At 35.8% G+C, this 21,591-nt stretch overlaps 2 long non-coding RNA genes across 3 annotated transcripts in view; one reads left to right on the top strand and one right to left on the bottom strand.

Annotated features, from left to right (window-relative positions):
- Positions 1-11,072: 11,072 nt before the first annotated feature.
- The window catches only part of LOC129434345 (uncharacterized), a 33,282-nt gene continuing 22,763 nt past the window's right edge, over positions 11,073-21,591 (bottom strand). The window contains exon 4 of the long non-coding RNA XR_008640722.2: positions 11,073-11,590. This is a non-coding gene — a long non-coding RNA (uncharacterized lncRNA). The remainder of the gene's footprint in view (positions 11,591-21,591) is intronic.
- Positions 17,657-21,591, top strand: part of LOC129434360 (uncharacterized) — a 39,660-nt gene continuing 35,725 nt past the window's right edge. For both annotated transcript variants that reach the window (XR_012370065.1, XR_008640730.2), the window contains exon 1: positions 17,657-17,815. This is a non-coding gene — a long non-coding RNA (uncharacterized lncRNA). The remainder of the gene's footprint in view (positions 17,816-21,591) is intronic.

The raw sequence follows: 21,591 nt of genomic DNA on the forward strand, positions 1-21,591 counted from the left end.
TTATGCTAAGCTATGCTAAAAATGCTACCACCAGACCCGGAGATCAGCTGAATGGATTCCACACAAGCGTCCCGCACAAGCCCTGAAAAGTGAAGCCAAAACGTCTCGATGCCCCCCCCCCCAGTGTCTGGTCCCAGTATAGGTCATAAACCCCGCCTCCCCATGTTATTCAATGGGACTTGAGACAAACAAAAAAATTGAATTACACTTCAATTATCTTTTTTCTGAACCCGGTTTCTGTCATTTATTGTAGTTTTTATCACGCTGATGTAAATTCAAATGTTTGTTTTTAAAATAAGTTTGTGTTTAGTTAGTTATTTAATGAAATAAAAACGGTGGTGTCTCGTCATGATTTACAGCTGTGATATCGTGTGATATGCGCATTCTGCGAGAGCGAGGGCGGGGTCTTGATTTCGCGACTTTACTTCCTGCTCACTACTGCGCAGGACTGGTCCTGAAATCGCTACTGTGCAGACTCAAGACCCAAGATGCCAGCGCCATATCGGGACACTGGCGGCTTCACTTTTCACCAATAGCGAACAGGCTTCGTCCATCTTTTTTACAGTCTATGATTCCAACTGTAAAAATCAAATGTTTCACTCTAGTATGGAGTGTCCCTTTTAACCAGCAAGACTCCCTTAATTAATGCCGGTTACCAGCATTTTTTTTCTAGGTTTATCTAGCTATCATCTAGACTAGTACTGACCAGCATAAAACAGCATGGAACTCAACTCAGGCCTATGCTGGTCTACTCAGCATTAAAACAGAAAACTTTTCATGAAAGATATCGAATAGAGCTACCAACATAAAGAACATTATGCAGATACAGTCTTCCATACAGGAGCACACAATTAAAAAGGCTACTACCCTCAAAATGATGTTATCACTGGCATTATGGGGTTGTGCTACAGAAATCATTGGCACATTCTTAATGCCATTTACAGCAGTTTCCGTAAGTCTCGAGATCGATGCCGGTCGCTATTAAACGAAACAAATCAGAGCGGTTTAATGACCACTTTGAGGAACTACTCGAAGTGTTTGAGTAACACACAACAGATCAAAAGGTTAAGTGAGAACGCAAGCAGCGCATTTATCCTTTTAAGACTGTCTTTTGCTTCATTTGACGGCGTTAATGTCCATCCTCCTTTATCACTCAAATTGCCTGAATTATAAATATGAATGCGCGGCCCGCCTCAAATCCCCAGTGGTCACTCTGCGTACTTGCACGGCATATGATGAAGCGTTTAAACACGGGGGGACGTAAGTGACAATGACACTACAAAGCTCGACGATGAAGCCAGACAGGACCTCATTATATCAAAGAGCTGTTAATGATAAATCGTTGCGAGTCAAATGGGAATGCACCTCATGTCCTTAAGTAACTAGGTTAGTACATTAAAATAGATTATTATGTTTTTGATTCACAGAGAAAATTAAAGACACACAGTTTTTGTTATATGAATTCATGATTTGGTTTTATGAGCATTTTTTTCTTTCCTGTGTTGATGTATTATATTTTTTATTGATATACAATGGATGGGTTATTTGTTACCCACAGGGTAAGTATTAGACAGAACACATGCTGGGTTAAAAATGAACCCAGTGTTGGGTTGTTGGGTTATAATAAACCAGCAGTTGGGTTAAAACAACCCAGCATTGGGTCAAATTTAACCCAGTGGTGTGTTCTATCCAATATTTACCCAGCATGGGTTAAAAATAACCCAGTTATTGAGAGTGTAGGAAATTGGGACATGACATTTTAAAGCGCTTGTACATTTTTGAAGTAGTAATACCGCAGCTGCCATAAATGTTAAATAATTACAGATAATCATTTTGTGATCAGAAATTAGTTAATCCTTCTCAACTAAAGTAAAAAGTCGATGTCTAACGTTTTCATACAGGTGATCATAAGTAAATATACTTACTATTGGTTGTGTAAATTATTCTGACGTGAGGTTGATATTTTATATGTGTATATCTGGCAAAGGTGAAATTTGTCAACTTTTGCCAATTTCTACAGCTATATTTTATGAATTTTTTAGAGCTGTCAAAAGATTAATCGCAATTATTCCCATACAAAATAAAAGTCTGTTTTTGCATAATATGTGTGTGCACTGTGTGTGTAATTATTTTGCATATATAAATACAAACACATGCACGTATATACTTAAGAAACATTTACATGTGTGTGTATATATTTATTTATTCATTTATTTATTTATTTATATATATATATATATATATATATATATATATATATATATATATATATATATATATATATATATATATATATATATATAATACATAACATTTTTCTTAAATTTATACATTTATGTGTGTTTTTATATATACATAATAATTACACAAAATAAACACAGAAATATATTATGCAAACTTTTATTTTGTATGCGATTAATCGCGGTTAATCTTTTGACAGCCCTGGCATTTTTTTATTTTTAACAAATAAATAAATTAGTATATTTATATTTTCAAAATATTATGTTTGTCACTACACAACTTTGTCAGTGGTCTATACTAGTATATACAGTAAACTGTAAAAAACTTACATTTGCTTTCATTTCATAAATATTTGTGCTTGTGGTCTATCCGCAGGGGAAATATTCTTGTTTTATGGTCAAACGTGCAATCTTTCTGTTTGGCGAGCTGTCTCGTCCCTTCGGCCTGTTTGTATGACAGCAGTCACATGTCATAATAGTCGTCCCAGAGAGCTCAGGTCCAAATACCTAAATTACTCTGTGCTGTCCAAAGATCTCTTTCCATCATTCAAGTGTAGAAATATATCCCCCTCTCTTGTCTTTCTACACTTTCTCTACTTTATATCCCTCTATTCTCTCTCTCTCTCTCCGGTCCCAAATCCACCACGGTATTAGGTGAAACCGATGAATCTAAACCCACAGACCACCTCGAGGAGAGCCGAGTCCAATGACAAACATAATTCTTCAAGGAAGTTTGAAAAGACACGGACAGCAAAAATCGAGTTTGGCGGCGGGGTGCCTCGAAAAGGTCAAGATTTGCTGTTTGGAAACCCAGCTTAAACGTAAATGCTCAGTAATACCGTTTCTGGTGATTGCTTTACTCTCTAGACAATGTCAATTTTGTGGAAGGAGTTGCAGATTAAGTCGCCGGCGTGTCAAGGGCCCTCATAAGTACCGGTGTCTAGTCTCGGAAACGGGTCCTAAAGCCCATGCCTATTACTGCAGGCACCCACAGGACAGATGTTTAAAGCTTAGGGGCGCAATGGAGAATAATAGCACATTAGATTCCTAATGCCTCCGTTGATGCTGTGTTCATGCGGGAGGGACGTCTCTGGTGGTCCATACACCTTGGCCCTCGTTTCTCCTCCCTCCCCAATCGTTCTTATTTTTTTACCTCCATCCACATTCGGTTCCTCCGTCTCTCCTATGAAATCCTACCCCCGAGCAAGACGCCACACACACCATTCATCAACATATGACCCGCTCGGATGAAGCAGAGGATACAATGGGCTAATGAACTCATTAAAATATGAGCGCATGTGTGTCCGCGAGTGGGTGGACATGGACGTTTAAGCGCGCGTCCCGGTGTGTGTTTAATATATATGTTTGTGTGTGTGAAAGGGACACTCGCGGTGGAAAAATGGGCCGCGGATGTAAAACCATTAGCCCCACCTCGTAGTTCAGATTGTGGGCATTTATCTTCACAGATATGATAGCTGTTTAAAGCCGTGATGTATATCTGCGATGTGCTGTGTTTATCTGACTATGGTGAAAAATTATCCTGGATTCAGATCCATCATTTCAGAATTGGCCCCATGCCTCTAGTATAAAACACAAAGCATACAAGTACAGTACATATTGTACAAAAGGAGGCTTTTGTAATGTGTTTTTCATAAACTTGACTTATTGAAGTGACGATATCTCTAATATCTGATAATAGACAGCATCTCTGATAATCTTTCAAATATTATTTAAGATTTATTTTTATATTGTGTGTCATATTGCATAAACAATATTGAATAGAAAAACAATAAATAAACAAAAATAGTATAACAAAATAAACAATAGAAAATTATATTTTAAATTATATCATTTCATTTACTGGTTTTATTTGTTAACATTAGTAAATGCTTTAGGTAACATAGTAGTTTTTATTTTATTAATCTTAGTTAATTCTCAAACAATTGTTAATTTATTGTGCAATAATGTTGTAGTAAATGTTGAAATTAACATGAACTAAGATTAATAAATGCTGTAGTATTGTTCATTGTTAGTTCATTTTAGTCAATGCATTAACTAATGTTAACAAATACAACCTTATTGTAAAGTTTTACCTTAATCAATTTGATAATCATTTAATTTCTTTAATGCTTTACAATATTTCACTGAGAAAAAGGATTCATTGAATTTAATCAATTATTTTAAGGAAAGTGGTTGCAATCAATTTATTTAAGCTACATTTAAACAAAAGTTTTATATTTTATTTTACTTTACTAATCTTTTTTATTTAAATGTAGCTTAAATAAATTGATTGCAACCACTTACCTTAAAAAATTTTGTAAATTCATCACCATGATCAATCTTTTTTTTTAGTGTAAGTTTGTGTCTCATTTACAATTAATAATTAAATAAACAAATTAAAAGGACATATACCAAGATAGTATAAAATTATTATGTAATTTAAATATTTTATTATTTACTTTTATTAATTGACTTGCATAATTGTCGTGAAAAATATTTCAAGTAATATATTGGTAAGGGTTATAAAATCTATCCAGATATGCTTAGTTAAAAAAAAACACTAAACTAACTCAATTTCGCTTTTACAGATAAACATTGTGTTCCACGCTGGGCTGTTAACTTTATTTTACATGCTTGTGTCTACATCTGTAAGGTAAAATGTGTTCTGTACCTCACCCCTCCTCCTTCTTTAGAGACCCCTTACACCCCACCCGGGGTCGGAGATACAGGAGATACACCTTGATGACAAGAGACCGAGGGTAATTCACACCGTAGGCTTAATTAATCTCACGTCTGACTTGATGAATGGCTCCCAAATATTGCCGTAATGGTGCAATATCTCTGAGCTCCGAGCCTCTGGTGTTGACAGAGACTGTGTGAAAGTCAAAACTACGAATCGTTTTCACTCCAGGCTTTGTTTGCAAAGTTCCTCCAACACACACACACACACACACACACACACACACACACACACACACATTGTATGGGCGTACAGACCTTCCTCCCACCTCATGCTGTGCTACTCAGTTTTGACAAAAAATGATTTGTTGTCTGTAAAGAAAAAGCGTCGAGCCTCAGGGGGTAAACACATTAGTGTGAGTAATCTAATGTTGATCTATCTTAATGAGAGGTGCTTAAATGATTTTAAACATACTACTCTAGTTACTCATTTGGGAGGCATTGAAGTTGACTTTACTATGTGTGTAAAGCCATCGGTATAGCAAGGTCATAATAATGGATGGTTGTTCTTTGGTTAATTACCTGTACAACAATCGTATTCCCTCAATAGGAAAAATTAGCATTTAGTGCATTTGAGTGTTTCGAAATCGGTTCCCAAACCTATTCCCTGAGATTCAAACCCATTGCTAATGCCATGTGCTACTGGTTGGTAGTTCACCCTAAAATACAAATTCTGTCATCATTTACTCACTTGTTTCAAACCTGTATACATTTCTTTGTTCTGCTCAATACAAATAAAGATATTTGGAAAAATGTAACCAAGCAGATCTGGGGCACCATTGACTTCCATAGTAGGAAAAAATGTAAAGTCAATGGTGCCTCAGATCAGAATTTTCATTTTTTGGGTAAACTATCCCTTGATCTATTGATTAACATTGGAAAAATGGTTTTCCTATAGTATCCATGGTTTTACCATGTTTTTTTGTAGCAAAACCAAGATTATTTTGTTTTAAACTTTATTTAAACCAATGTTAATTTTTATGAGGAGTATTCAGAAAATCCATAGATATAAATTAGCACACTTTATTATTCTTAAATCATTCTTCATTTTGTTAAAAAAGGCCAAATTATGTTTTTCCCCCTAATAAACTTACAATAGATGTTTTTATGGCAAGCACTTATGGAGACTTTAAAAGCAAAAATGTTCAGGTCATTGTTTCGGTATGACTTATTTAAATTTTTTAGTACACTAAATGTCACTTTGCACAAACCAGCATAAACATTTATTAACACTAATATCATACTGACACAGATCAAATTCAATTCTCATGGTTACCTTGTGTAAATGTTTAAGCAATCCCACTGCTTAAACTTAGTGTTATTGAACCTGAAATGTTCCTTTAAAAGACTGTGGTTCTCAAATTGGGGGCGTGCCCCTCTGGGGAGGCACAAGATTATGTCAGGAGGCCCCAGTTTTATGAATAGGCATGGGCTGGTATGAGATATTGGCGGTATGATAACCCTTAAGCAAAAATACCATGGTTTCACAGTGTTGCGGTATTGCCATTGCCACACTAAAATGTGTTATTTTCAAATGTCTGCATATACAAACAACAACTTTTCAACTGGACACAATACATTTTAATTTTAAGCAACATACAACATGTATGTCAGGCGAAAATAAGGCCTTAAATTATCATATTATTTCAAAAAATTATAAATATTATAACATTTAAAAAGTATTAATATTAATAATTTTAAATGTAAACATCAAATCAATTACATGACTTAATTATTTAACTTAATTTTGTGTAAACACAGCGTATACCTTAAAAACGGGATCACATAAATTTTAGTGGTTTTGAAACCTTGACTCTTTGAAACCTCGGTATACCTTGAAACGGCCCATGCCTATTTATGAAATACATTAATTTATCATAAATTTTGTGTAATTAAACGTAAAGACAATAAAGCTAACCAACAGCACTACATTGTATAAATAATATGTTTTGTTTAATAAAAATTCTAAGTTTAAATCATGAGTTTTCTTTGGAGGGATGCACGCCAAAAATTTGAGTACCACTGATTATAAGCTTGTTTCAATTTGTAATTTATCTTTAAACAAAGTCATCTCCAAGTTAAATTTACTTGTATATGTATTGTACAATTGAAATAACCATAAATACTTCTTTCATTTGTGTTTTGTTAAGGAGTCTCTAAGGAATAAGAACAGAGAAACAAATGCAAACAATAACAGTTGCACCATTTAAAATATCACGCATGCATTATTAATCTCAGCGTAAAGTCCTTTTCTGTGCAAATTATTGACAATCTGTTGTGCTGAATGAGGGATGGGAATATGCCTGACACTGACAGTTGTTAGTTTGGGATAATAAAGTAAAACCCACCTCTTTAATCTTTAATAGGCCCCCTCTAATCCCCAAGTTTAACAGGCGTACCCCAAGGGAACGTTTCCTCTGTCTGCATCATACTGCAATAGAGAAGCAACTCTCCGCTTTGATTCCCGCTTTGATCCGTCCAATGTGATGCTAATTTCAGTCAAATTTCAGCATATGGAAATTTACACTCCTTTTGTGTGCACGCCCATGTGAGTTTGTCGTGCCAAATATCTTTCCGAAATCTTATGGTTGAAGAAAACCCTATACCCTTTTTAAAGGTTAGAGCAATCAGTACGGCCTAAACTGTGTGCTTTTGCTGCCCACACCTCTTACAAATCATTATAAGTCACGTTAGCAAGACTTTAAGTTATACCCGTCTTAGCGTGACTAGCGCTCAAAGCTGGTGAATAGAAAGTGCAGGCCGTGATGGCAGATGGGTTGAAGATGTCGAAAGTGGAGGGGCATAGTGATTAGTTTCACAGGCCTTGCCCAACTTATGGATTTGATTAAACTAATCTCATCTCTATCAAAGCAACGCAGGGCGACAGACCTGCCATTATTCATGGGCGTGGGGTAATTACAGCCAGGCATTGAGCGGAAGGTGGGGGGTACAGTGTTGAGACCCTGGTCCTTAAGCTATTATACCTTAAGGCTGCTAAAATTCACGCCGTCCTGTATATTTTTATGGGTCAGCCCTCTCCTTTCTTGACCCGGTGAGTCGGCTATACGATAAGGAAACTACATGGGGCTTATGCATTGCAGGACCAAGGTCATCGTTACCCGTTGCTCCCTCCAAAACAGCCCTGCAGGCAGCCTGCAACACTATAGCGGCCTTATGAATATTTATGATAGTTTTTCGAGTTTTTGTAGAAAGACTAATAATAATAACTACAGGTTAGCCTTGGCAACAAAAATTATATTATTACGTTATTAGAACATAGTGTAGATAGTATTACACTTTTCTGTAGATATTTTTAAATATATGTTAGTTTTAAGCAATTTTAATGTATTGAAGGAGTAGGTATTTTTAAGTTAAATACAACACATGGTAGAAAAACAACCACATCTACGTACTTTGAGTTTTGACTCATTATTGGCGGTTTTCCAGACAGGGTTTAGATTAATCCGGCACTAACTCCTAAGACCTCCGTTCATCTTTGGAACAGAGTTTAAGATGTTTTATATTTAGTCCGAGAGCTTGTTGACCCTAAATCTACGTACGGTGTACTGTCCATGTCCAAAAGGTAATAAAAACATCATCAAAGTAGTCAACGTGACATCAGTTGGTCAGTAAGAATGTGTTGAGGCATCGAAAATACATTTTGGTCCAAAAATAACAAAAATGACTGTTGTGAAGCGCATGCGCGAGACTAAAGTCACGTGACTGCAGTGACGCGGATGACGTACGACGCGGCTGACGTGTTATCTGGTGCACCCCAGCTGTTTTTTTTGTGCGCCCTCCGTTTACAGTCTGAGGGTGACGCACGCTGTAAGTTTGAAAAAAACAACATGTAACATGTCATTCGCGTCACTGCAGTCACGTGACTTTGGTCTTGCGCATGCACTTCACAACAGACTTCGTACTTTTTGTTATTATTGGACCAAAATGTATTTTCGATGCTTCAACACATTCTAACTGACCCACTGATGTCACATGGACTACTACGATGATGTTTTTATTACCTTTCTGGACATGGACAGTATACCGTACATAGATTTTCAGTGAAGGGTCAACAAGCTCTCGGACTAAATATAAAACATCTTAAACTGTGTTCCAAAGATGAACAGAGGTCTTACAAGTTTGTAATGACACGAGAGTGAGTCATTAATGAAATTATGGAACTATCCCTTTAAGTATAATTTATAGTCAAAAATCCACAAAAAAATGTGCACATTTAGTCAGCACAAAGTTTTAAGACAGTGACAACCACAAATGACCAGTGCCAAAAAAGTAATGTTGGCACACCACAGCTCCAAAAATTATTATCATTTTATTTAATTTTATGTAATTCAGCTATAGTGTGTCAACTTTATTGTCATTTATTATTTTTAATAGGCACTCTCAATTCAACAGCATTTCTGCCCTCCATAATACCATTAAAGAAAAGACAGTCAAGACCTGCCGGGCATTCAGAGAAAAAATGCTGCCGGCACTGGGCAGAGAGCAGTGTGTATTAAACCCTCAAATGTCCATCTGTTATCTATCCATAGAAGTCTCTCTCTCTCTCTCTCTCTCTCTCTCTCTCTCTCACATACAGCCTCACAAATTCACTGTGATGGATTAATCAGGATGAAGAGCCACTTGTGCTTTGCGGTTCAGTCTGACTAAAGCTGTCCATCATGTCAGGCCGGTTTATCTTGTCTGATAACCGTCAATGTGAAAACATTATAAAATCTGTGCTTTCATTTTATTAGATAATACATTAAACAAATATAGTAAAAGTGGCCGGGCAGAGAAGATTTACGGTGTGGGAGGATCTGAATTATTTACTGCACTGTAGACTCTGAAGACCACAAGAGATAATTTATCTGAATTAAAACATGCATATTCATATGCTGCAGTGTTTTCAAGAATATGAAACTGTAAAAATCTAAACCTAAATCAATGACGGCATTTATTTGTTAAATAAACAATCATGATCAATGTTACACATCAATTTAATATCAAAAGGGTTTAAGATTTTTATTTGGTCTGTTATTAGTTACTGTGGATTTTTTTTTGTTTAATGCAAAATACATTTATAGCTTTCATAACTTTGAACTATGCCTAAATTTGTATTAGTGTATTTATTTACAACCACTTATTTTGCAGATGGGTGATTCTCATGAAATCTAGATTTAGAATGTGTCCAGCATCTGGATTTTTAAAAAGCCCTTGAAGCCTAGTTTTTGGACATATAAGATTAAGGTCTGACCTTACTCTCTTACCATCATTTTTAGAGTATTTAAAAAATATTTCCTATAGAATTATTTACATTTTTTTTCAAAAATGATCATTGCCGCAACATGATATTACATTAAATATATGCATTTACAAACCCATGTTTCGGTAATGAGAACTAAAAAGTTGTCTAGGTACTATGACAAACAAAATTTCAACTTTTATCTGGAGAGAAAAAATAAGAACTGCTTACCTGGTAGCCATCTTGTGTGTCACAGTCAATTATGTCCCTTCCAACAATTTTTTTTAAAATGTTAGTTCCTTGAGGGCTTAAACAATGATTGAAAATTGTTGCGGAGGATGAGAAAATTGGTTTTGGACACATTTATATTCCTTATTATTGTCTCTACATTTACCAATGATCACCAAATACCACGTTTCTTTACTGTAAATGTTTATAACATGCACTGAAGCTTTTTATTTTTTTAGATTTTTTAGTTATAAATATTTCCATGTCAAAGAACTCAAATCCAGTCATGGACACGTTGCGGTAATGAAAATGTTCCCTTTAAATGTGGAAAAAACAACAAAATTGGTTCGTATGATGTCATTTGAAATCATGTGCAAAATAGTACATGAAGAGATGTTTGTAACTGTATGCGTCTTATTTTGATAGCATTTACTTTTTTTATCAAAATGTTTCATGACACCTCATAAGTCTTATCTTAATTACATCATTCATTTCTTAAAAAAAACGAAAACATATCATATCATGATAATGATTCTTAAAAATGTACCTTTATACAGATGATTAGAATAATTTATATACTTCAAAATATACACTTTATTTTATAGTATACACTGTATAAAATCATACACATCTTTGGGTGCTTACATTTTACTTGATTTGTTATTTACATTTCTATGCAAACTGCATTTGTGGCAAACATGGTTTAAAGTAAGTTAGACTTTATTTTTCTGATGTTATTTTCACTTCAAACAAAATATCTGTTATCATATCTCTGAATTAATAAGATGCTGTCCTATACATAATAGCTGTTGTCATGGACAGCGGGTGAGATGTTTCCCCATGTCAGTGTGTTATGCGAGGGGCCGGGCTGAAGAGACCCATGGGGTTTCTCCCGGAGGAAGCGCTAGATGATGGGGGAGATAGGAGTAAGTAATTAGATCCTGGGGTGAGAGCAGATCTCTCAGACATGACCAGCGTTGTGTTCCTGGCTCTGTAGATGTACTTCAGGCCGTGTTAGCTGTCTCTTTGAGGTTCCCTGGCCCACGGTCCCGAGGATGTTTTCCACCAAGTCCGCCCGCAGAGCCGAGTCTTCCCTTGAGACGGGCATCCAGTCATTAACAACTGGCCGTTGTGCCAAGATCTAAGAGAACAAGTTCAACACATTGAGATCTGGAAGTGATCACAAAAACAGAGCAGTGTCTTTTTGTGTCTGGTTTGGAGTGCAGATATAACAAGTCAACGGTCAAAGGTCCGGTTCCTTTGTTTGAGTGGAAGGGAGATAAAAGTTTTGTTTTGGGAAGCAGCTTTTCATTCGTAGCTTTTATCATCTCAATGAAGCCCCCAAGCTAGAAAAACAAGTTCGTAACCAGCCGAAAGCCGTCATGGCCGTCTTGAGATTTTTTATTTATTTCTTTATTTATTTAGCTGTTGTCTCCCAAGGAATGTTTGTACAGAAATGAAAATCAATGGAAAATGTCATGGGAAAAAGAAATATGTACCTGAGTTTGCAAACTTGTTGTTAGGAGCTCTATACACAGTTTTGATAACTTTTTTGTGTATGGGTTTTGGTTTCGTGTACCAAAGAAACGGCTTTTCCGTGAGATTCATAATCTATGTTTGTAGAGTCTTGGTTATATTTTTGAACCATGAAATGTTTCTGTTGGTAACATAAAAATGGTTTTGTTCAATTTAGAATTATTTAAAATCTGACATATTTCAAAATGAAAGTCTCTTTTAGGATTAAATTGGGCAAGAACACAACTAATGAGCTTGGATTGCCATATTGAGGACCACAGCTCAATGTGTTTATGCATTAAGGCTGAAGTATGGTCCATTTTTTAGGTTCAAATTTGCGTGATGCGGTTGGGTCTCCCATAACAATTTGGTCTCCTTAGGACCCCGACTGCTACCAAGCGCTAATGCCTGATCAAAATTAGTTCTCTCGATATCTTGTTACTACTTTGTACAAAAAAGCAAAAAAAATATTTTAAAATAAAAGCCTACAATTCATGTATTAGACATCTTAGCAGTAGCAGTTTTTTGTTATCATTTGTTTAAAAAATACTTCTGATATTTTTGTAAATCATAAACACACCTTACGAAAATTAACTATATTGTATTATGATAAAAGTGTAATTATGTCTCATAAATTATAATTTAAAGCATGGTTCAAATATATAGTAATAATGTTTCTTACAGGCATTAAGAAAACAGATAAAAATTCCATACATATATGAGTAAATCTGTAAAAAATAAATAATTAAACGTATATAAATGCTATATTATGGTGCATTCACACCAGCCGCGGTAGAGGCGGCAAAACGCGCTATTAGCCCGTAGTTGGACGCTTGAACGTTTTAGTTTACTCTCTTTATTTGCGCGTGAAATTCTAGTCATTTGAGACATTCACATGGAAATTTGCGTCATGAGAGGGGCTTCTGAGACTACGCTCGCTTCCTGTAATCATGTCACTACTACAGCAAGATCCTGATTGGTAAATGCGGCACAGAAATCCGCCGAAGTTAAGATTTTTCAACTTGCGCGTTTCCCGCGTCAACGCTCAATTCGCACGGAACTCACTACCATTGACTTAACATGTAAATCACTCGCGCTTGCCGCCTCTACCGTGTCTGGTGTAAACCCTGCATTACGCTACTAACGTCTGATAAGTAATGCATGAGAAAAACATTTCTAATTTCAACTGATGTTTATGCTAAGCTAGCCAACCAACCCGATAGCTGTATGCTAAGCTAGTAAGCTAACTAAAAAAAGTCAAAGAATGAGATTTGTTCAGCCTGATCTCACAAAAATAGTACATATTTTACGAATTGGCTAATTCGTAAAACGAAACGAAACGAAACTGAACCTCTAACCCTGCCCCTAACTCCAACATCACAGGGGTTAGGGCAAATCGTACCAAAACTTACGAATGTGGTCGTGTGAATTAATACGAATTAGCCAACTCATAAAATTTGTATGAATTTTCGTGAGATAGAGTTGGATTTGTTTATATAGCCTCTGTTATATACTACGATATGAAACATGTCATTTATCAATCAATTGTAATTTTAACAAAGTTAAAGCAATATTAATCATAACGCAAATTTTGTAGGAATTGTATTAAGGTTTTTTTTAACATAAGGAATCAAGCAAGGCAATCTATAAATAATAATGTCAGGGGAGACCAAACTACTCATGACACCTGATTTTTTAAAACCCCCGTTCATTGTACGCATAGGTCGTGCATGCGCCTGCAGGAGAATGTAGTATGTAGCTACATTCCATGCGTCAAACGTTTGCAAGGCTGTGCACATGTACACATAAAAAACAGACTGTACTCCGGGTTTTAGTGCCAACCACAAAGCCACAACTCAAACTCATTGAAAAACATTTGTTAAAACCGAAATGTAGATTTGAAACCGAAATGAGAAATGAAAACTGGTTTCTTACGATGTTACAGACCTCAGTCCACTGCAGTGTAAAAGCATGGAAATACAGCCTTGGGGTCTTAAAACGCTCTTCAAGATCTCCATTTATATTTTACTGGTCTCAGTGGTCCCATTCCAACCAACTGCTGTGGACTCAGCATCTATTCTAATTCGGTCAAACAGGCACAACATTTCTGGCCATTTCTCCCCTCCATTAGGATGACTTAAGTGATTTTCTCTTTGCGTGTGGCTTAAGTAAATCAAATACGTCTCTCAAGCCCAGTTATTAAAAACAGTGTCCTTTACTTCGCCCACCCCTTTTCTATCAAAGCACAGTAATCCTGATTTACACAGTTTAAAAACCTCTGCCATATCCCGCTTGCTTCCCAAGGAGATGGAGTAATTAAATTGGTACTTTTTACAAGTCGTACTCAATAAATCTGAATAAATTAACAAGGTATTACTACGACTGCTACATTAAATTTGCATAGTGTATTTAATGAATATGCAACCGCTAGTGAAAAGGTCTGTGACTGTGAACCTTGCGAATTAGCATAACTACTTCTAGCATGTTTCTTAAATAATGCTCTCATTTGCACATCACTGAGTTGGCTAATTCTAACTTCAGTCAGGGTAGCCTCGTAATTAAGACTCTCGCTTTAATTTTTAATGAAGTTTGTGTTACATCAATCCTGACAGTAATGAGGGGGACACAGAAACAAAAAGGCTTCTAATAATTAAATTCACAAACCAGTACTAGGGATAATAATTCCCGAGGAGGTATTACATGACTAATTATTAATTAAATATTCATACTGTTGCGTACGTTGGCTCAGTTAACTGCTTGTCTTGTAGCCAGCAATGCCAAGATGTAAATCGCCATCGCTATCGCCGCATCTACTCGGAGTTCTTTTTAGTGCATGATTAATCACGACGACACCTCGGACGAAATGCTTTTTGTTGGCTCGCTTTGCCGAGCTATATTACCTGAGTTGGTTTAGCTCCTGTTGAGATTCATTACGGAGGTCTATATGCGTAAATATACTTGGAAAGAGAGAGAAATAACTGTGTGCTTGGCGTTGACACCGAGTTACGTTCTGCGCAGATTAGCGCGATTATCGTTGGCTAGTGCGAATTTTGCAGGATAGCTTGAATATTTCACAAATTTCCAAAGTTTTCAAATCAAACAAAGTACAAACCTTCAAAGCATATAGCATTAGCCTTTCAGCCTTTCGCATTTGCTCGGCATTTGTCCGACGGAAATTTGCGAACGCCTTATTTAACAGTATGTTGTTTTTGACCTTTTCGAATTGGTTATTATCTGCAACACGCGGCCGCCCTTGATCTCTCTCTGAGGTCTGAAGCGGTCCGTTTTAACATCATTAAAGTGCTAAAATGGTCCTCACAGCTTTGCAGTCTTTGGTCCCAATTGAGGTTTAAAGGCAGACTCAGATTTGCCCATTTAAAAGGCAGCGTGGCTAATTAAGCTTGGCTAATCAGCCGGTCTGTGTCAGCCTGTGTTTTAGCGCCTGTCTCAGCAGATATCCGTACGCTAGGCTAATTGCTACAAAGACCATGACTGATATCTGCTGAAATCCACTTTGCCCCCCGATTGTCATCGTGTCTCTATTGACCACAAGAGAGAAAACTGAACACCTGCTGATACCGGTGTTACCATTTTTAGCGTCTTTTCTTTGTTAATGCCGTCTATGCTCTGGATAAGGTAGCTGTAATGCAAAAATGTATAGCAGAGTTTTTAAAATGTGACCATAACTGTGAAATCCAGTCTTAACATAACCTAATGTTAAAACTAGGAGCATCATAGTTTGATTTCAGTCTTTGACATGACCTTACTCACTTAATATTAAAGATATCAAGGTTATATTTTCACAGGATGTTCTTTGCATTGCGACTGGGAATAATTTTATGTAGAAAACAGTAAATTACAAAAATTATGCTTTTTATGTAACCTACAATATTATATATATGATTTACTACATAAGTATTTTAGATTTTCTTAAAGAGTATGGTGTCATGACATTTGGAGTTATCTCTCTATTAGGTCACAGTATTTCATACATTTAAGTGGATATCTATTGAGTCCATTAGTATAAAAATGGGGTCAAGGTTCACAGTGCAGTTGTAAAATGGGCTTTTAGGTGATATTGCAAGTCTATGACATTCAGCTTAAGGACAATCCAGCGGTGGTTTTATCATTTAACCTGATAGGGAACACTGTGCCATACGGCACACCCCCCGCGGAAGTGAGGCTGCATAAACTTCATTGTAACTTTGAAGCATTAAATCTTCAAAATATATGGTCATGCAACTGTAATCTAGTTGTTACCTGAACCGGGCAACGCTGATTCAGTTTGTTTACTTGCCTTCAAATTCTTTCCTTTATCCACTTTGGTGAAATTGTTCAAAATTAATTTTTCCATAAGTCCCCAAGAGTGAAATGGAATATCCAAGCCGAAACCAAAACGATTTTTTCGCCTCACGATCTTGACATTACGATATAAAAAACTGTAAATAATAAGTATATGGGAGCTGTAGCACTTTTAATTTGGGTATGTCGTTCAGACTAAAAACGTGGAATTTCAGCCATATCATAAGAGGTTAAAGAAAATCTCTTTCTGATTTTCAAGTGAATGAGTTAACTGGGTGGCAGCATTTTGCAGATTTAAGCTGTAATATATCGGAAAGTCTTACATGACGGGAAGGGGAATCAGCATTTGTTGGGAAACGCTGTTGGTATGTGATTCAGTTTTCCTGAATGGATTAGTCTGCCAGTATGCTTTTCTACTGGGAATCTTCAGATTAATGAATCTGACACTAAGTGGTGATTCAGTTTAGGGCATTTGGCTGTCCCAACATTACAGTAACTGGAGTCATTTTAATGCTCCAAAAAAAAGTTTTGTAATTATCATGTGCTAAATGAGTTTTATTGACTTTGTATTGTGCAATGGTTAATTCGAATCATCTTTGTGTGGTTTGCAAAGCTTTCAGAGTCAGTATTAAAGGAATAGTCTACTCATTTTCAATATTAAAATATGTTATTACCTTAACTAAGAACTGTTGAATCATCCCTCTATCATCTGTGTGTGTGCACGTAAGCGCTGGAGCGCGCTGCGACGCTACGATAGCATTTAGCTTAGCCCCATTCATTCAATGGTACCATTTAGAGATAAAGTTAGAAGTGACCAAACACATCAACGTTTTTCCTATTTAAGACGAGTAGTTATACGAGCAAAAAACATAGCACTTTTCTAAGCGGATTTAAAAGAGTAACTATATTTTATGGCGTAATAGCACTTTTGGGAGTACTTCGACTCGCCTGAAAAGTCCGCTCCCCTTCTCACTCTCATAATGGGAGAGGGGGGGTGTTACTGCGCAGAGTCGAAGTGCTCCCAAGGGTGCTGTTGCGCCATAAAAAATAGTTACTCTTTTAAATCCGCTTAGAAAAGCGCTATGTTTTATTTTGTACCACCAAACTTGCTCGTATAACTACTCGTCTTAAATAGGAAAAACGTTGATGTGTTTGGTCACTTCTAACTTTATCTCTGAATGGTACCATTGAATGAATGGGGCTAAGCTAAATGCTATCCAAGCGTCGCAGCGCGCTCCAGCGCTTACGTGCACGCACACAGATTATAGAGGGATGTATCAACAATTCTTAGTTAAGGTAATAACATATTTTAATATTGAAAATGAGTAGACTAAAGTATTCCTTTAAGTGCCGATTTAAAACTTTGTGTTTTGCCCCTTTTCAAGTGTGGTACCATTTGACTTCACCCGAGTCATTGGTTAACTCACTGGGCCTCTCACAGGGGCCAATGTTGTTTGTCCCCGCTTGATGACAGCTCCAAAAAGACAGTGGATTTTCCATTACAAGGACCAGATCTTTGAAAATCTGACCACCAATAACCTTTATACAGGTGCATTTTTGAAATCCAATGCTGGAGATAGCTCCACTTCAATCTATTGTTCTCTATTTCTTTTTCTGTTGCTAAGGAAACAGATCTTTAAAAGTCAATTATTTGGGATTGTAATGGTTTTTGCCCAGATAGGCGAATTGGACTAACTATATGAGTTAGGCCCTTATAGCTACAATGGTGCAAAAGTCATACACATGGAGCGACTGATATCTACCATCCAGTGGTACTTGACATTTGGCAGATCTGCGCGCTGTGGTTTTTCGGTTATAACCACTGTTCTGCACGCTCCCCCGATGCCCGCCTTCATTAGATCTGACAGAGCGGATGTGATTAGTTTCAACATTTCTTCTGTATAACAAGGCCGTGTTTAAAATTACAACATGATCACAAATATGGGCTGCAGGAGATCCTAAAGCCTGCAAAACGTGAAAATCTTTTTAGATCAAAAATGAACTGATTTTTAGATAGTGCTAAATTGTTTGTGTTTTGTGAAGGATTGACATCTATTTTTAAGGTTTATCTTCAAAAAACAGCATTTAGCATTTTATAAGGCTTTGCAATAACCATTTTGTGCAAAGTTGAGTTATTTTTTATCAGTTCAGTAGTTGTGGGAATACATTTTGCTTAGGATTGAATAGATTTTTCCAAAAAATATATCAGGGTTAGATTAAATACAATATCACAGAAATGCCAGTTCATTTACAGATTAATTTACGTTCATGTTACCTTCATGACAATAATCCATTTTTGTGATGCATTTAATGTGGCAAATTCTTGTGCCTTTAATTCCTTATCTGTGAACTAGTCTGATTTGTACTTCACCGCTTCACCTTTGGCTTCCCAGACATCCCCTCCTGAGAATGTCATTATACGGCATGTAATTAGATGAACAGACCGTACGTCATGATTATATTTAAAAGAGAGTAAATCCATTGAACCATAATCTGCGATCGTATTGCACATAAACCGTAAATAGAGGAGGTTTGACCTTTAGAACTGTCTATCCGACGTAGTTGTTTTGCGTCTGTGTCGTTTTTATGTTGTTTTTATTACCAGAATCGAGACACAAGGCATTAAACAGCCTCTCGGTAGAATAAAAGCACTTTTCCCTTAAAACACTAACACGGTTCTGGTTAATAATTATTAATACAATAATAAACGTCTAAAACTGGGAAATGTTGCATGTACTCCTGTATATTTCAGAACACAAGAAATTATGAAAATGTTAACACTTATAAGTTTGTATTTGAAGAGCAAAACCCTCTTAGTGCGTTTGACATGAGCTTTTTTTATCAGACTCTTCATGGATTCTGCCAACAAACCCAAACCGGTATTTCTGAATGACCTGAGGTCGAGATTTAGCAGATATGAAACAAAACTATTTGATGAATACGTGCTGAGAGCATTCTGTTAATATCATCTCATTTTGAAGGAGGTGGCGTTTAGCGGCATTTGCATCTAAGCTTTTGTTAGCATTAGTTAACGCATAAGCCAACATAATTGGGTCAATGACGTGACGTTAATTATTTTGTGTTCGTATGGTTCAATTGAATGTAAAAGGGTTAAGAATTTAAAATAAAATTTTTAAGTGGTTGCAATCAATTTATTTAAGCTACATAAACCAAAGTATTTTATTTTACTTTATTTTTCAATTTTTTTGTTTAAATGTAGCTTAAATAAATTGATTGCGACAACTTACCTTAAAAAATAAGTCTAAAATTTTTTACTTTCTAATTTTTTCTTTTTGAAAGAATATTTGGGGGATAATTGCAAAGATGTCAATGCGGTGTAACCGGTCTGTGTCAATTGGTGTAACTAGTATTTTTTTAAATGAAAATATAAATATATTCATAAAAAATTTGGAATAAAATATAATCATGTTGTTTAGTGTAATATGATTTTTTTTACATACATTTTTACATCATTTGTCAAATTATTTAAAAAACATGCTGTTTTCAGCATATGTCAGGACAAATATTACAAAAATGCATTAAAGTTTACATTTAGAAATAACTCTATAATATTTTAAAATGATTTTTATTTTTTGATGATTACACTTAGATGCCATCAAGGTGGATAAAATATTTAATATTTCTCATTCTTTGGCACAATTGGCGGTTACACAATTTGACATGTTCAGGTCCATTCAGTCTTGACTTTCATAAAAATATTGCAAATGTAATTTTTTATTGATAACAATTCACATAAATACACTATGTGCATTGAATTAAAACCTGATGCATGGTTTTAAAACAAGTTTTTTAAAAAGATTTCAGAATTTCTCATCTTGCCAAAACGTTTTTGTCACTGACACAACTACCAATGACCAATACTTTTACAGCACTTAATAATCACAGTTCCTGTTAATTTCAGCATTTACTAATACATATTTGTAATCAAAAGTTGTATGTTAACATAAGTCAATGCACAGTGAACCATAAACAACTGTACTGGCATTAACTAACATTACCAAATATAAATAAATGCTGATAATCTCATTGTTAGTTTATGTTAGCTAATGCATTAACTAACGTTAACAAATACAACATTAATGTCAATTGTTATCGTGAAAATAATAATAGAGAAATCATTGCAGTTTAACTTATGTTATTGTTATTTAAAGGTGCAGTGTGTGAATTCTAGCGGCATCTAGTGGTGAGGTTGCGAATTGCAACCAACGTCTACGGCTCACTCCTCGCTTTTGAAAAACATAGAGAAGCTACGGTAGCCGCCACAGGACAAACATGTCACAGTCGGAGACAACTTAGTAAAAAAAGTTTCTCCGTTAATGGCTTCTGTAGAAACATGGCGGCACAAAATGGCGACTTCCATGTAAGGGGACCTTCTGTGTATGTAGATAAAAACGTCTCATTCTAAGGTAATAAAAACATTACGGTTCATTATGAAAGATCTTTGATATTAAAGTTATGTATATTATATTGCATTTCTATCAAGAGATCCTCCTAAAAGTTACACACTGCACCTTTAATGCTCAATTGCTGATCTAGAATATCTATAGTTTCACTTTTAAATTTTTAATAGCATTTACATTGGACCACAAGCTATAGGTATTAAAAATTATATTTGAGTTATATTATCGCCCAGATACTTCTGCTTCGGTGTATTAATGTTTGTACACCTGTCTGAACGAATGGCAAAATAGTTGGTTATACAGAGTATGGTTACATGATTTGTCCAGAGATGAATTCTTATTCTTCCCTATGGAGGTTTTAAAGCGGGGCTACTCTCCCTGGACACTCAGTCGGGATAAAGCATCTCCTTTATTATTTATCACACGAGCTTAGTGGTCTGTCTGATGTCTTAATCACAGTCCTCTCAGGCTATTGAAACACATGGGACTTATAGGGCAGTCCTTTATTGTATTTTTACCAATCCTTCGTAGATAATGTAGTTTACAAAACAAATTTCTCTAATTAAAGTCAGACTTTTAAAATTCTATTCGTGTGAAGACAATGCACTCTGAGGTACGGCCACCATTGGCACCTCACGGTTCCGATTACCCATAATCCCACTTTTCTTTATTAGAAACTTTCCAGTGTAATTGATGGAGAGCTCTCAATCAACAGTTTTCTTCGAAAAACAATGCGACAGCACCTCCAAACATTACGTATGCATTGAATGACTTTTCTTTCGCCAGTCAAGGGGTTTCTCGCGAATATAATTAAACAAGCGAATATTCTCCTGTATATTAGCATTCTTTAAAAGCAAGCCAAATATTCCACTATGGCAAATTTCTGTACGAGACACTTTGCCCT

This window comes from Misgurnus anguillicaudatus, chromosome 6, assembly GCF_027580225.2.
Source record: "Misgurnus anguillicaudatus chromosome 6, ASM2758022v2, whole genome shotgun sequence".
Classification (NCBI taxonomy): domain Eukaryota; kingdom Metazoa; phylum Chordata; class Actinopteri; order Cypriniformes; family Cobitidae; genus Misgurnus; species Misgurnus anguillicaudatus.